This window comes from Leopardus geoffroyi (assembly GCF_018350155.1).
Source record: "Leopardus geoffroyi isolate Oge1 chromosome E3 unlocalized genomic scaffold, O.geoffroyi_Oge1_pat1.0 chrE3_random_Un_scaffold_51, whole genome shotgun sequence".
Classification (NCBI taxonomy): domain Eukaryota; kingdom Metazoa; phylum Chordata; class Mammalia; order Carnivora; family Felidae; genus Leopardus; species Leopardus geoffroyi.
In genome coordinates this window covers 63,830-79,776 of record NW_025543570.1, presented here as the reverse complement: position 1 = coordinate 79,776, position 15,947 = coordinate 63,830, and the positions used below count along the sequence as shown (strand labels likewise).

Here is a 15,947-nt window from a genome sequence, read left to right as displayed (position 1 = left end):
CCATGGGGAGAGAGCCTTAGCTAGGGTTAGGGTTCGGTCAAGGGATGTCACCAGGGCCTTGCAATTCCAGTTTCGGGTTCTCCCTTGAGATCTGAAGTGAGGGCCCTTGGGACGGGGCGGTCAAGTGTAGAGTTAGGGTTGGAGGCCGGCTTAGGTTTCGGTTGCGGCTCCATTTCGGGGAAGGGTTAGGGTTAGGGTTAGGTCCAAGGAGGCTCCAGGCTCTGAACTCACAGCAGGGCAATGGTCTCCCCATAGGGCTGAGTTGTGGGCACAAGGGTGGGTGCCGGTCAGGATCAGTCTTTGGCTGCCAAGGTCACACAGGTCGATGGGCCTCTGGTCGGGGAGGCCTCGGGAATCCTCTCGTGTAGGTAGAGCCGGGACTGGGAAAAGACATAGTGAGCTTCCAGGTTTCATGCCGAGTGAGGCTGCAACACTTCTGGACCCCTGGCATGTGGTGTTGTCAGAATATGGTATTGGGTCCCTATGGTGAGAGAGCATTAGGTAGGGTAAGGGTTCGGTCCAGGGTCGTCGCCAAGCCCGAAGTGACTCCAGGCTCTCGATATCCCTCGAGGGCTGAAATGAGGGACCATGAGACGGGGCGGCAAAAGTGTACGGTTAGGGATCGAGGCCAGCTTAGGTTTTGGATGAGGGTTTCAGTTCGGGGTAGGGTTAGGGTTAGGGTTAGGTCCCAGGAGGCTCCAGACACTGAACTCACAGCAGAGCAGTGGTCTCCCTTAAGGGCTGAGTTGAGGGCACATGGGAGGGTGCTGGTCCGTATCAGTCTTTGTCTGCCAAGTCCACACAACTCGATGGGCCCCTGGTCGGAATGGACTCAGGAAAACTCTCAGGCAACTGCAGCCGGGCCTGGGAATTGACATGCTAAGCTTCCAGGTTCCATGCTGAGTGAACTTGCACCGCTTCTGGATCCCAAGCAGTGGTGTTGTTAGACTTTGGAATTGGGTACCCATGGGGCGAGAGCCTTAGCTAGAGTTAGGGATCGGTCCATTGACGTCGCCAGGGCCGAAGCGACTCTGGTCTTATGATATCCCTCGAGGGTAGAAATGAGGGCTGATGCGACATGGCGGCTCAAGTGTGGGGTTAGGGTTCGAGGCCAGCTTACATTTCAGTGGTGGGGTCCGGTTCGGGGTAGGGTTAGGGTTAGGGCTCAGTAAGCTCCTTGTGCCGAACCCACAGCAGGGCAGTGGTTTCCTCAAAGGGCTCTGTTGAAGGCAAAAGGGCGGGTGCCAGTCAGGATCAGTCATTGGCTGCCAAGGCCACACAAGATGATGGACCCCAGCTCGGTGAGGCCTCAGGAATTCTCTCGGGCAGCTTCAGCCGGGCCTGGAAATCGACATCGTAAGCTACAAAGTTCCATGCTGAGTGAGCCTGCACCGCTTCCTGACCCTAGGCGCGTGATGTTGTCAGACTTTGGTATTGGGTCTCCATGGGGAGAGAGACTTAGCTAGGGTTAGGGTTCAGTCCAGGGACGTCAACAGGGCCAAAGCAACTCCTGTCTCATGATGTCCCTAGAGGGCTGAAGTGAGGGCCCATGCGATGGGGTGGCTCCAGTGTAGGGTTAGGTTCGAGGCCAACTTAGATTTCGGTGGAGAGTTCCGGTTCAGGGTAGGGTTAGGGTTAGGGTTAGATCCCAGGAGGCTCCAGGCGACGAAACCAGAGCAGTGCAGTGTTCTTCCTGAATGGCAGAGTTGAGAGCACAAGGTAACGTGCCGGTCAAGATCAGTCGTTGGCTGCCAAGGCCACACACGTCGATGGGCCCCTGGTCGGGGAGGCCTCAGGAATCCTCTCAGGCAGCTGCAGTCGGGCCTGGGAAACGACATGATGAGCTTCCATGTTTCATGCCGTGTGAGCCTGCACTGCTTCAGGACCCCAGGCGTGTGGTGTTGTCAGACTTTGGTGTTGCGTCCCCATGGGGAGAGAGCCTTAGCTAGGGTTAGCGTTCTGTCCAGGGACGTCGCCAGGGCCGAAACGACTCCAGATTCGTGATCTCCCTCGAGGGCTGAAGTTAGGGCCCATGAGATGTGGCAGCTGAAATGTAGGGTTACCGTTCGAGGCTGGCTTAGATTTCGGTGGAGGGTTCCTATTCAGTGTAGGGTTAGAGTTGGGGGAAGTTCCCAGGAGCTCCAGGCACCGAACCCACAGCAGGGCAGTGGTCTCCCCAAAGGGCTGATTTGAGGACACACATGAGGGTGCCAGTCAGGATCAGTCTTTGGCTGCTATGGCCACGCATGTCGATGGGCCCCTGGTCAGCGAGGCCTCAGGATTCCTCTCGGGCATCTGCAGTCGGGCCTGGTAAACGACATGGGGAGACAACCTTAGCTAAGTTTAGGGTTTGGTCCAGGGACGACGTCAGAGCTGAAGAGACTCTGGTCTCATGATCTCCATCGAGGGCTGAAGTGATGGCCCATGCAATGTTGAGGCTCAACTGTAGGGTTAGGTTTCCAGGCCGTCTTAGGTTTCGGTAGAAGGGTCCAGTTCGGGGTACGGTTAGGGTTTGGGTTAGGTCCCAGGAGGCTCCAGGCACCGAACCCACAGCAGGGTAGTGGTCTCCCTGAAGGGCTGAGTTGTCAGCACAATGGAGGGTGCCGGTCAGCATCAGTCTTTGCCTGCCAAGGCCATACACGTCGTTGGGCCCCTGGTCGAGGAGGCCTCAGGAATCTTCTTGGGCAGCTGACCCAGGCCTGGGATAAGACAGGGTGAGCTTCCAGGTTCCATGCCGAGTGAGCCTGCACCGCTTCTGGACCCCAGGCACGTGGTATTGTCAGACTTTGTTATTGGGTCCCCATGGGGAGAGAGCCTTAGCTAGGATTAGGGTTCGGTCCAGGGACATCGCCAGGGCTGAAGCAACTCCAGTCTCGTGATCTCCTTCAAGGGATGAAGTGAGCACCCATGCGACCACGCGGCTCTAGTGTAGGGTTAGGATTTGAGGCCGGCTTAGGTATCCGTGGAAAGGTCTGGTTCCTGGTAGGGTTAGGGTTAGGGATAGGTCCCAGGAGGCTCCAGGCGCCAAACCCACAGCAGGGCAGTGGTCTCTCCGAAGGGCTGAGTTGAGGGCACAAGGAAGGGTGCCGGTCAACATCAGTCTTTGGCTGCCAAGGCCACACAAGTCGATGGGCCCCTGGTCGGGGCGGCCTCAGAAATTCTCTCAAGCAGCTGCAGCCGGGCCTGGGAAAGGACATGTTGAGCTGCCAGCTTCCATGCCGAGTGAGTCTGCACCTCTTCTGGACCCCAGGCGCGTGGTGTTGTCAGACTTTGCTATTGGGTCCCCATGGGGAGGGAGCCTTAGCTAGGGTTAGGGTTCTGTCCAGGACGTCGCTAGGGCCGGAGCGACTCTGGTCTCATGATCTCCCTTGAGGGCTGATGTGAGGGCCCTTGCGACGGGGCGGCTGAAGTGTAGCATTAGGGTTCAAGGCCAGCTTACGTTTCCATGGAGTGTTCTGGTCGGGGTATGGTTAGAGTTAGGGTTAGGTCCCAGGAGGCTCCAGGTGCCGAACCCACACCAGGGCAGTGGTCTTCCCGAAGGGTGAGTTGAGGGCACAAGGGAGAATGCGGTTAGGATCAGTCTTTGGTTGCCAAGCCCCAATGTTGATGGGCCCCTGGTCGGGGAGGCCTCAGGAATCCTCTTGGGCAGCTGCAACTGGGACTGGGATTCAACATGGTCAGCTTCCAAGTTCCATGCCTAGTGAGCCTGCACCGATTCTGGACCCCTGCGCATGGTGTTATCAGACTTTGCTATTGGGTCCCCTTGGGGAGAGAGCCATATCTAGGGTTAGGCTTTGGTGAAAGGACATCGCCAGTGCCAAATCAACTCCGATCTCGTGATCTCCCTCAAGGGCTGAAGTGAGGGCCCATGCAACGGGGCGGCTCAAGTGTAGGGTTAGGTTTCGAGGCCAGCTTAGGTTTCAGTGGAAGGGTCCGTTGCATGGTATGGTTAGGATTTAGGTTAGATCCCAGGAGGCTCTAGCTGCCGAACCCACAACAGGGCAATGGTCTCTCCGAAGGTCTGAGTTGAGAGCACAAGGGAGGGTGCCGTTCAGCATCAGTCTTTGGCTGCCAAGGCCACACACATCGATGGGCCCCTCGTCGGGGAGGCCTCAGGAGTCCTCTCACACAGCTAAAGCCGGGCCTGGTATATGATATGGTGAGCTTCCAGGTTGCATGTCGAGTGACCCTGCAATGCTTCTGGACCCCAGGCGCGTCGTGTTGTCAGACTTTGGTATTGGGTCCACATGGGGAGAGAGCCTTAGGTAGGATTAGGGTCCAATCCAGGGACGTCGCCAGGGCTGAAGCGACTCCGGTCCCGTGATTCACCTCGAGGGATGAAGTGAGGGCCCATGCGACGGGGGGCTCAACTGTAGGGTTAGGGTTTGAGGCTGGCATAGGATTGGGTGGAGAGTTCCGATTCGGTGTATGGTTAGGGTGAGGGTTGGGTCCCAGGAGGCTCTAGGCGCTGAACCCACAGCTGGGCAGTGTTCACCCCGAAGGGCTGAGGTGAGGGCACAAGGTTGGGTGCCAGTCAGGATCAGTCTTTGGCTACCAAGGCCACTCAAGTGGTTGGGCCCCTGGTAGGGCCTCAGGAATCCTCTCGGGTAGCTGCAGCTGGGCCTGAGAAATGACATGGTGACCTGCCAGGTTCCGTGACGAGTTAGCCTGCACCGCTTCTCCACCCCAGGTGCGTGGTGTTGTCAGACTGTGGTATTGGGTCCCCATGGGGAGAGAGCCTTAGCTAGGGTTAGGGTTCGGTCCAGGGACGTCTCCAGGGCCGAATCGACTCCAGTATCGTGATCTCCCTCGATGGCTGAACTGAGGGCCCATCGACGGTTCGGCTCAAGTGTAGGGTTAGGGTTCGAAGCCAGCTTAGGTTTCAGTGGAGTGGTCCGATTCGTTTTAGCTTAGGGTTAAGGTTAGGACCCAGGAGGCTCCAAGCGCCGAACCAACGACAGGGCAGTGGTCTCCCCGAAGGGCTGAGTTGAGGGCACAAGGGAGGGTGCCGGTCAGGATTAGTCATTGGCTGCCAAGGCCACACAAATAGATGTTACCCTGATTGGGAAGGCCTCAGGAATCCTCTCGTACAGTGGCAGCCGGGCCTGGGAAATGACATGGAGAGCTTCCAGGTTCTATGCCGAGTGAGCCTGCACCGCTTCTGATCCCCAGGCGCGTGATGTTGTTAGACTTTGCTATTGGGTCCCCATGGGTAGAGAGCCTTAGCTAGTGTTATGGTTCGGTCCAGGGACGTCGCCAGGGCCGAAGCGACTCCGGTCTCATGATCTCCCTCGAGGGCTGAAGTGAGGGCCCATGCGATGGGTCACCACAAGTGTAGGGTTAGGGTTCGAGTCCGGCTTAGGTTTCTGTAGAGGGTTCCATTTCGGGGTAGGGTTAGGGTTAGGGTTAGGTCCCAAGAGGGTCCAGGTGCCGAACCCACAGCAGGGCAGTTTTCTCACCGAAGGGCTCAGTTGAGGGCACAAGGGAGGGTGTCGGTCAACATCAGTCTTTGGCTGCCAAGGCCACACATGTCGATGGGCCCCTGGTCGTGTAGGCCTCAGGAATCCTCTTGTACAGCGGCAGTGGGGCCTGGGAAACGACATGGAGAGCTTCCAGTTTCCATGCCCAGTGAGGTTGCACCGTTTCCTGACCACAGGCGCATGCTGTTTCAGTCTTTGCTATTGGGTCCCTGTGGGAAGAGAGCCTTAGCTAGTGTTAGGGTTCAGTCCAGGGATGTCACTAGGGCCAAAGCGACTCTGGTCTCATGATCTCCCTCGAGGGCTGAAATGAGGACCCATGAGACGGGGCATCTCAAGTGTAGGGTTAGGGTTCGAGGCCATCTTGCTTCTCGGTGGAAGTGTCCTGTTCGCGGTAGGGTTAGGGTTAGTTTTAGGTCCCAGGAGGCTCCAGGCGCCGACCCCACAGCATGGCAGTTGTCTCTCCAATGTGCTGAGATGAGGGCACAATGGAGGGTGCCGGTCAGCATCAGTCTTTGGCTGCCAAGGCCACATAGGTCGATGGCCACTCGTCGGGGAGGCCTCGGGAATCCTCTCGGGCAGCTGCAGCTGGGCCTGGGAAACGACATGGTGAGCTGCCAGGTTCCATGCCAAGTGAGCCTGCACCTCTTATGAACCCCAGGCTCGTGGTGTTGTCAGACTTTGCTGTTGGGTCACCATGTGAGAGAGCCTTAGGTAGGGTTAGGGTTTGGTCCAGGGACGTTGCCAGGGCAGAAGCGACTCCGTTCTTGTGATTTCCCTCGAGGGCTGAAGTGAGGGCCCATGCGATGGCGTGGCTCAAGTGTAGAGTTATGTTTCGAGGCCAGATTAGGTTTTGTTGCAGGGGTCCGGCTTGAGGTAGGGTTAGGGTTATGTCCCAGGAGGCTCCAGGCACTGAACCCACAGCAGGGCAGTTTTCTCCCCAAAGGACTGAGTTGATGGCACAAGGGAGTGTGCCAGTCAGCATCAGTCTCTGGCTTCCAAGGCCACACAATTCTTTGGGCCCCTGGTCTGGGAGGCCTCAGGAATCTCTCAGGCAGCTGCTCCTGGCCTAGGAATCGACATGGTGACCTTCCAGGTTCCATGCCAAGTGAGCCTGCACCGCTTATGGACCCCAGGCACGTGGTGTTTTCAGACTTTGGGATTGGGACCCATGGGGAGAGAGTCTTAGCTAGGGTTATGGTTCTGTCCAGGTACGTCGCCAGGGACGAAGCTACTCCAGTCTCGTGATATCCCTCGAGGGCTGAAGTGAGGGCCCATGCGACGCGGCAGCTCAAGTGTAAGGTTAGATTTTGAGGTCGGCTTAAGTTTCAGTGGAGGGTTGTGGTTAGAAGTAGAGTTAGGCTTAGGGTTAGGGTTAGGTCCCAGGAAGCTCCAGCGCCGAACCCCCAGCAGTGCAGTGGTGTGCCTGAAGGGCTGAGTTGAGGGCATATTGAGGGTGCCATTCAGGATCAATGTCTGGCTTCCAAGGCCACACAACTCTATGGGCCTCTGGTAGGGGAGGCTTAAGAGTCCTCTCGCACACCTGCTGCCGGGCCTGGGAAACGACATGGTCACCTTCCAGATTCCATGCTGAGTGACCGTGCACCGCTTCTGGAACCCAGGTGCGTGGTATTTTCAGACTTTGTTATTATGTCCCCATGGGGAGAGAGCTTTCCAAGGACCTCGCCAGGGCCGAAGCTACTCTAGTCTCATGATCTTCCTCGAGGGCTGAAGTGAGGGCCCATGCGACGGTGCGGCTCAAGTCTAGGGTTTGGTTTTGTGGTCAGCTTAGGTTTCGGTGGAGTGTTCCAGTTACGGGTAAGGATAGAGTTAGGGTTTGTTCCTAGGAGGATGTGGTGGTGATCCCTCAGTAGTGCGGTGTACTCCCCGGAGGTCTGTGTTTAGGGCACATGAGAGGTTGCTGTTCAGGATCATCTTTGGCTTCCAAGACCACAACCTCTCTGGTCCCCTGTTCTGGGAGGCCTCAGGAATCCCCTCGGGCAGCTGTAGCCGGGTTGGGAAATGACATGTTGAGATTCCAGGTTCCATGCCGAATGAGCCTGCACCACTTCTGAACCCCTGGCTCGTGGTGTTGTCAGACTGGGGTATTGGGTCTCCATGTTTAGCTAGGGTTAGTGTTCGGTCCAGGGACATTGCCAGGACCACTCGGCCCGAGACTCATGATCTCCCTCGAGGTCTGAAGTGAGGGCGTATGCGACGGTGGGGCTCAAGTATAGGGTTAGGGTTCGATGTTGGCTTAGACTTCGGTGGAGGATTCCAATTAGGGGTTGGGTTAGGATTAGGGTTAGGTCCCAGGAGGTTCCAGGCGCTGAACCCACATCAGTGCAGTGGTTTCCCCGAAGGTCTGAGTTGAGGGCACTGGGGGGGGGGGGTGCCGGTCAAGATCACTCTCTGGCTTCCAATTGCACACAAATATATGGCCCCGTGGTAGGGTAAGCCTGAGGAATCCTTTCGGGCAGCTGCAGCTGGGCCTGGGAAGCGACATGGTGAGGTTCCAGGTTCCATTCCGAGTGACCCTTTACCACCTCTGGACCCCAGTCACGTGGTGTTGTGAGAGGTTTATGGTTCGGTCCAGGGAAGTCGCCAGGGTCGAAGTGACATCAGTGTTTTGAATTCCATGTAAGGCTGAAATGTGGGCACATGCTCCGATGTGTATCTGTTGTAGTGTCAGTATGATATATAGGGTTAGGTGTAGGGTGAGTGTTCTGGTTAGGGTAACCATTTGGTTTAGGGTTAGGTCCCTGGATGCTCCAGGTAGTTATCCCAGAGCAGAGCAGGTGTCTCCCCAAAGGGCTGAGTGGAGTCACAAGTTTGTGTGCTGGTCAGGATTATTCTATGTGTTCCAAGGCTAGACAAATGTAATTGCCACACTTAGAGTTGGCCTCAGGTATCCTCTCGTGCTGCTGCCATCGCGCTTTGTAAATGACATGGTGATATTCCACGTTCTGTGTCGAGTATTTCTTCATCAATTCTGGAACCCATGTGCATGCTGTTATTAGAAAATATACAAATGTATGGGGCGCCTGGGTGGCGCAGTCGGTTAAGCGTCCGACTTCAGCCAGGTCACGATCTCGCCGTCCGTGAGTTCGAGCCCCGCGTCGGGCTCTGGGCTGATGGCTCAGAGCCTGGAGCCTGTTTCCGATTCTGTGTCTCCCTCTCTCTCTGCCCTCCCCCGTTCATGCTCTGTCTCTCTCTGTCCCAAAAATAAATAAACGTTGAAAAAAAAAAAAGAAAAAAAAAAGAAAATATACAAATGTATATTTTCTGATGGAATGATATCTCCCTTGATGTCTTTGCAGTGTTAAAGTGCCCTTCTATGATTGTATGAGTATCAATTCTTTAGGTTTTCAGGGTTTTGTGTATTGGATGCTCTCAGATTGAGCACATATATGTTTACAATTGTTGTATCTTTCATTGGATTATACCTTTTATCATTATAGTGTCCTTCTTTCTCTCTTGTTAGTGTTTTATTTTTAAATCTATTTGTCTGATATAGGTATGGCTACTGCTGTTTTCTTTTGATAATTTACTTCTATAATTACTCTCTTATAGGTAAAGGATAGATAGGTCCTATATTTCATTCATTGTCTCACCCAGTGCCTTTTATTATGAGGAGAGAGAGCTCAGGGATGGGAGGGCAGGGTGGGGGGAATGGGGGAAGATAGAGAGAAAGAGAGATAATGAGAGTGAGGATGAATCTTAAGCAAGTTCCATGCTGAGTGCAGAGCCCAATTGGGGCTCAATCCGATGATCCTGGCATCATAGCCTGATCCAAAATCAAGAGTTGAAATCTCAAGTGATTGAGCCATCCAGGTGCCCCTATCTGTCACCCTGTGCCTTTCATTTGAGCATTCATTCTGTTTCCTTCAAAGTAATTGATAGACATATACTTGTCCTTTTATTACTTGATGATTGTTGTTTCTGAACCTTTCTGATCCTTTCTCCTCTTTCTCCTTTTTATGGTTTGCTGGGTTTCTTTAGTACCACAGTTGAAATTGCTTGTCTTTATAGTCTGCATATGTATTGGTGGTGTTTGATTTGTGGTTATTATTAGATTTGTACCTCACCACTTGTGCATATAGAAGTCTATATTTAGTTGATAGTTGTTAAAATTTGAACCAGTTCTTTACTCCTCTCCTCCCCGTGTTGTAGATATGTAGTGTCATATTTCAAAACCTTTCATATCGCGAATACTTTGGCTGATGTTTTACAGATATACTCATTTTTATTGCCTTTGCGTTTCGCACTTTAATACTGTCACTTTAGGTGTTTCTTTTCCACTTAAAGAGTCCGCTTTAACATTTCTTGCAGGGGTGGTTTGTTGGTTGTGAACTCGCTGAGTGTTTATTTGGGAACCTCTTGATCTCTCCTTCCATCTGAATGATAATGTTGTGGATAGACTCTCTTTGGCTGCAGATGTTATCCATTCAGCACCTTTACCATACCGTGCTGCTCACTTACAGTTTCAAAGTTTCTTCTGAAAAATAGCCAATGATAACCTTATGGGGTTTCTCTTGTAGGTAATTGTCATCTTTTGTTTTCCTGCTGTTAAATTTTTTTTCTTTATCATGGCATTTTGCATTTTAATTACTAGATGACTTGATGTGGATCTTCTTCTGTTGAATATTTTGGGGGTTCTTTGCCTCCTGCTTCTGGATCTGTTTCATTCCCCGCATTAAGGAAGTTTTCATCTATTGTGTCTTCAAATAAATTTTCTGGTTCAATTTCTCAGAGTTTGGAGAATGAGAAATAGGGCAGGAGAGACCTATTGAAGGTTCTCTGATGAGTCACTGGATTTGCATGTGTGGAGGATAGATTTGGGACTCAAATTAACAACCTACCTTTAACTTCAAAGAACTAGAAAAAAACAACAATCTACCAGTGTCCAATGTTCTCAAAAGGGAGGAAGTAATTCATATGAGAGTGGAAACGAATGAAACTGAGACCATGAAATCAATAGAAAATATGAAGAAGACCAAAAGTGGGTTTTCTGAAGAGTGAAACAAAATTTCAAGATTATACATAGACTATGCGAAGACAGAGATAGGACCCAATTCAAAAGAATTATAAATAAAAGAGAAGACATTACACCTGATACCAAAGAAACATAAAGGAGACAAAGAGGCGACCATGGCCAAATTAGATGCCAGCAAATCGCCTACCTAGAAGAAATGGATAGGTTCTTAGAAACACACAACCTACCAAGACTGTATCAGGAAGAAATAGAAGGTTTGCACCGACCCATTAAGGAAGACTGCATCAATACAAGAAGATAGCCAAAGTAAGTAAATTGAAACACTAATTGAAATTCTCTCAGGGAAGAAAAGGACCAGGTAGATTCACTGGTGAATGTGACCAAATGTTTGTAGAAGAAATAACAGCAGTCCTCTCACTGATTCAAAAGGAATGAACACCATAAACTCATTTCATGAGACTGGAATTACCCTGGCAGGAAACCAGAAAAGGATACTACCTGAACAGAAAACTATAGGCCAGTATTCCCATGATGAATATAGATGAATAATTCCCAGTGATATACAGGCAAACCAAATTCAGCATCACATAAAAAGGATCATTGACGGTGATGTAGGGTTTTTTCCCTGTAAAGGAAGTATGTTTCAGAAATACAAATCAATAAATGTGACTCCTCACATCCTTGAATGAAAGAAAAATCAACCAGAAACCAGACTCTTAACTATAAATGGCAAACGCAGGATTACTAGAAGGGAGGTGGGCAGGGGCATGGGTTAAATGGGTCATGGGCTAAGGAGGGCGCTAGAAGTGAGGAACACTGGGTGTTGTATGTAAGTGATGGATGACTACATTGTATACCTGAAACTAACATTACACTGTATGTTAACCAACTGGAATTTAAATAAAAACTTGAAAAAATAAATACTGAAGAAATAAATAAATACATTTAAACTAAACTAAATAAATACATTTTTTAAAATTTTCTTAATGTTTATTTATTTTTGACAGTGGGGGGGGCAGGGGAGGGGCAGAGAGAGAGTGAGACACAGAATCCGAAGCAGGCTCCAGGCTCTGAGCTGTCAGCACAGAGCCTGATGCGGGGATCGAACCCATAGACCATGAGATCATGATGTGAATCAAAGTCGGACGCTCAACCAACTGAGCCACCCAGGCGCCCCATACATTTTCAAAATTAAAAAGAAAACCCCTGTGATGATGTCAATAGACACAAAAAAAAAGTTCTGAGAAAATTTGGTATCCATTTGTGCTAAAATACTCTTTAAAAATTCCCTGTAGAGGGAACATATCTCAACATAAGAAAGGCCATGTATGTGAAGCCCATATCTAACATCATACTCTATAGTGAAATTGTGAAAGATTGTCCTCTAAGATCAGGAACAAGACAAGGATGCTCTAGTTATGTGTAGGGGATTGGTTGATGCAGGCTTCTGGTTATGGAATAATACATTACAGATAGAGGATATAGCATAGGGAACATTGAGAATGGTACTGGAATAGTGATGCATGGTGACAGATTGTAGCTACACCTGTGTTAGCATATCAGAATGTATGCACTTGTCCAACCACTATGTTGTTCATCTGAAACTAATGTAACAGACTGTATCAGCTATTCCCAAATAACATGATTTTTTAATAAGGTAAAAGAATAAAATAATTCAGTGTAAAAGAACTTGTTAATATCTAATCAAGAAATGCATTAAAGTTCCAAACTAGAAAGTCACCATATCAAATTCTGTAGCTTTCCTATACAGTAACAAAATTATCTAAGAAGAAAAGAAAACAATCCATTTACAATAGCATCAAAAACAATAAACTGTATAGGAATAAATTTAGCCAAGGAAGTGAAAGATCTCTCTACAGAAAACTATAACACCCGTGTACTGAAATGGAAGAAATTCAATTTGGATGAAAGAAACACAAGTCAGTGAAAAGCCATCCCACGTCCATCTTTTGGAGGAATTAATATAGATACAATGTGCATATTACCCAAAGCCATCTAGAGATTCAGTGCAATCTTTATCAAGACTCTGATGCAATTTTTATGCAATTAGAAATACATATCCTAAAATGTATTTGGAACCACAAAAAAAAAAAAAAAACCCAAGTGGCCAATGCCAAGAAAGAACAAAACAGGAGGCATCACACTTCTCGATTTCAATTGCATTCTAACACAAAGAAATCAGTTATGTCACTGGCATAAGCACACACACAAGACAATGGAACGGAAATTGAGAGCCCAAACTAAACCCTTGCATGAACAGTCAACTAGTATTTGACAAGGGAGTCAAGAATACACAGTGGAGAAGGGTAGTCTCTTGAATAACTGGGGCTGGGAAAATTGGATATACACGTGTATAAGAATAAAGCTTATCACCTTATGTTATACCACTCCAAGAATTAACTTGAAATGGATTAAAGATGTAAATGAATAGTACGGAAACAAAATTCTTCCTCATCGTTTCATCTCTTACTATGCCAAGACGGAGCTGTTGAGGTGGTGAAGGGTTGGGTGGAGAGTAGTCCTGGACATAGAAGACTGTGTGTGTGGAACAGACTGTCTTTAGTTGTCTGGAATTATCCCTCTGATCCTTTAAGACTACCCACTTCCTTCCCCACATTTGCAGACACAGCTAGTACCATGCTGCCAGCAAGGCACTGCTTTGTCTCCTCCAACTCATAGAAGTTCTAGGAGGGACCCAATGGGAAGCATGGATTTTAGTGGCACTGATGCTGCCCTGTTGAAACCAGGTGGAGGGGAAGGAGACAGGTACCATTCCGGCTTCATTGGGGTTCAGGTATGTTAGTGTTGGTGCTGGGGTTGGATTTTTCACCTTTTACCCTACCAAATCTCAAAAGTTTAATTTCTGTCCTTCAGGTCCATCCACGTGGTTTCCAGGATATTTCCTCCTTTCCCGAAGTGCCCTCCATGTCATACCCCGTGGGCTGACTTTAATCACAACCCATGGGCTTTGGACCACCCCCATCTTCTCCAAACTGGGGTCCTCTGAGACCTCACATTCCTCCTCCACCATGTGGAAAGATGATATGACCAGTATGAGTTGTCTTATAAAACACGTTTTGTCTTTTACTTGTTATGTGTTGGAGAAGATGCAGTGATGGCACCACAGGGCTTTCAGGTCAGCCTGAGTGAGGACGTTGTAAGGTTCTTCAAGTTTCTCAGGACATGCATGAAATGGGCAGTCATTTCCACATAGTGAGCTGGGCAACACGTGTTTCTGATAGAGAAGGAAAGAGGCCTTATACGTGCTGACAGACATAGCACTCCCTAGGATGTAGCTTGTACAGAGATCATGTGCTGGGCTCTCTGAGGGATGAAGCACGCTCCTAACATACTTTCTAGCGAGTTGAGACCTGAGCTGTTCACAGCTGCTTGATTAGCTATAAAAACACCTGAACCAGGTCCCTGTAAACCTTCCTCAAGAGACAGGATCAGATCTCCCTCTTGTCCTCAAGGGTCACCCGAGGCACATGAAAAACACTTTGTCCCTGGTAAGGGACCCGAGAGTGTGAATGAGTTGAATATAATGAAACATGTTCAGGATGGTTTGTTTTTCTTCCACACAGTCTATGCAAGTCAGAATCAACCTCCATCAACCTCCATCCTTTATGAGACCTAAGACGTGATGCAGCTCCAATGGGAAATATCACTTGTGTCTCTACCAAGGATGCAGAAAAAGACAAGGTAAATTCTGTTGCCAGTTTCAGTTGCAATACTTTCTGAAAACTTTTATCTGGCCTTGTCTGTTTCGTTTTGTTTTGTTTTGTTTTTTGTTTGGGTTTTTTTTTTGTTTTTGTTTTTGTTTTTGTTTTTTGTCTACTGTTGTCTTTACTGTTTGATTTACGTCCTCACAAGCCTCCAGGCTTCTCCAATGTAACATCATCATGTTAGCTAGTGCCTCTGGACACCACAAGTGCATGGAGGCTGAGGACCACGTGGCTCTCACTTAGTGTTTGTGGAAATAACTTGAGGAGGATGACACTTCACTGCACCCTCAAGTCTTCTGGAGTGTCTGATTCCTTCGGCACCTTCTTTACACGGGATTATCCTGATTATTTTCATTTTTTCCTATTTCAGTGTACGCCATGAATTTGTTCAGAATGTTTGCTATGAGCCTCATGACTGGAATAGATAAAAGTCTTTCCAACATTATATTGTGTGCTTTGTGCAGTGCTGAGGGTTCTTAGAAACATTTCAGAATTCATTACTAGTCCTTCTGTGTTGGTAAATGTACGATAGAGAATTTCTCCAGTTGTCCCCTAGGTGGAAATACTCTGAATTTTCAGAAGAGTCACGTGTAATAAAAAATGTACGTGGAACTGCAGTCGTGAAGGGAGAGAATCAGTGATTACCTGCAGGGCCAATACCTCACAGAGTTCTTCAGTTGTGTTTATATGAGTAGTTTCTCTTGTGTCCCGGGAGCAGTTGTAATTGGTACTTTGTCTCATGATACCTTATGGGAGTTTTCACCTGAAATTGATACATGTTTCTGTTCATTCTTTTATGTAGAATTTCTACCTCTGCAAAAATGGCACAAAATAGCTCTGCAACTCATATTGTATTTAAAAGCTGAATTACCTGTGAATTAAGATAAACATACTTGAGACCAGTGAATATGCACAGGTAATGTGTTTCCCTCAGAAAACACATATCCAGGACCCAATGCTGGACTCCAGGAACCCCCATCTCCTCAGAGGTCTCTGTGGCCTTGCACAGAAGATGTCTTCTTCAGGGAGGGAAGCAGAGTGAGGACAGGCATGGGATGGCAGGTAGAGCTTTGACCTTGGGGTGGCCCTGGATCCCTGTGTGGTTCTGGTCATTTCTTTCATTCTTCATGTTCTATCTGTTCTCAATGTGCAAATAAAAAGTCTTCAGATCTGGTGGAAAGAGGACACCAGAGGGGTCCTGGACACAGATGCCTGCCTCTCTGGAATACGTTCCTTTATTAGACTGGCATTACTGCCATCAATCTTCTAGAATAGGACTCCTTGGCTTTCTGCATTTGTAAACATGTGCAGTGATGTGTGGCGACAGTAGTTTTTCCTTGTGGCATCTGGTACTTTCAGGCTATAGGTGGGACCTCATGGAAGGGTAGAGTTTTCTGACACTGATGCTCTGTTCTACACAACCCATGAATGAACAAGGGGCCAGGTGCTGACACCTACTTCATTGTTTCAGCTCCTGTGGGAGTTCTGCTTCTGTCTGTCATACCAACACACCTGTCACTTCTGTAGGTCCCTATGAATGCAAGAGGACCTCCTTCTTTCCCAGGTCCATCCCCAACAGATACTCTTTATCACTGTTCATGGGTTCTATGGGCTACCTCCAGCTCCTTGATGTTCTCAGGGACAGGACCCACCACCTCCACCTCGACTATTTGTGAGATGAACTGAGCTCTATGAGTTGACATGTTCAGCATGTTCAGCTTCTATGTT

General features: G+C 49.1%; 1 long non-coding RNA gene across 6 annotated transcripts in view; it reads left to right on the top strand.

Annotated features, from left to right (window-relative positions):
• LOC123595707 overlaps positions 1–14,202 on the top strand; it is a 70,141-nt gene extending 55,939 nt beyond the window's left edge. For all 6 annotated transcript variants that reach the window (XR_006711320.1, XR_006711315.1, XR_006711317.1 and 3 more), the window contains one exon: positions 14,079–14,202. This is a non-coding gene — a long non-coding RNA (uncharacterized LOC123595707). The remainder of the gene's footprint in view (positions 1–14,078) is intronic.
• The last annotated feature ends 1,745 nt before the right edge of the window (positions 14,203–15,947 follow it).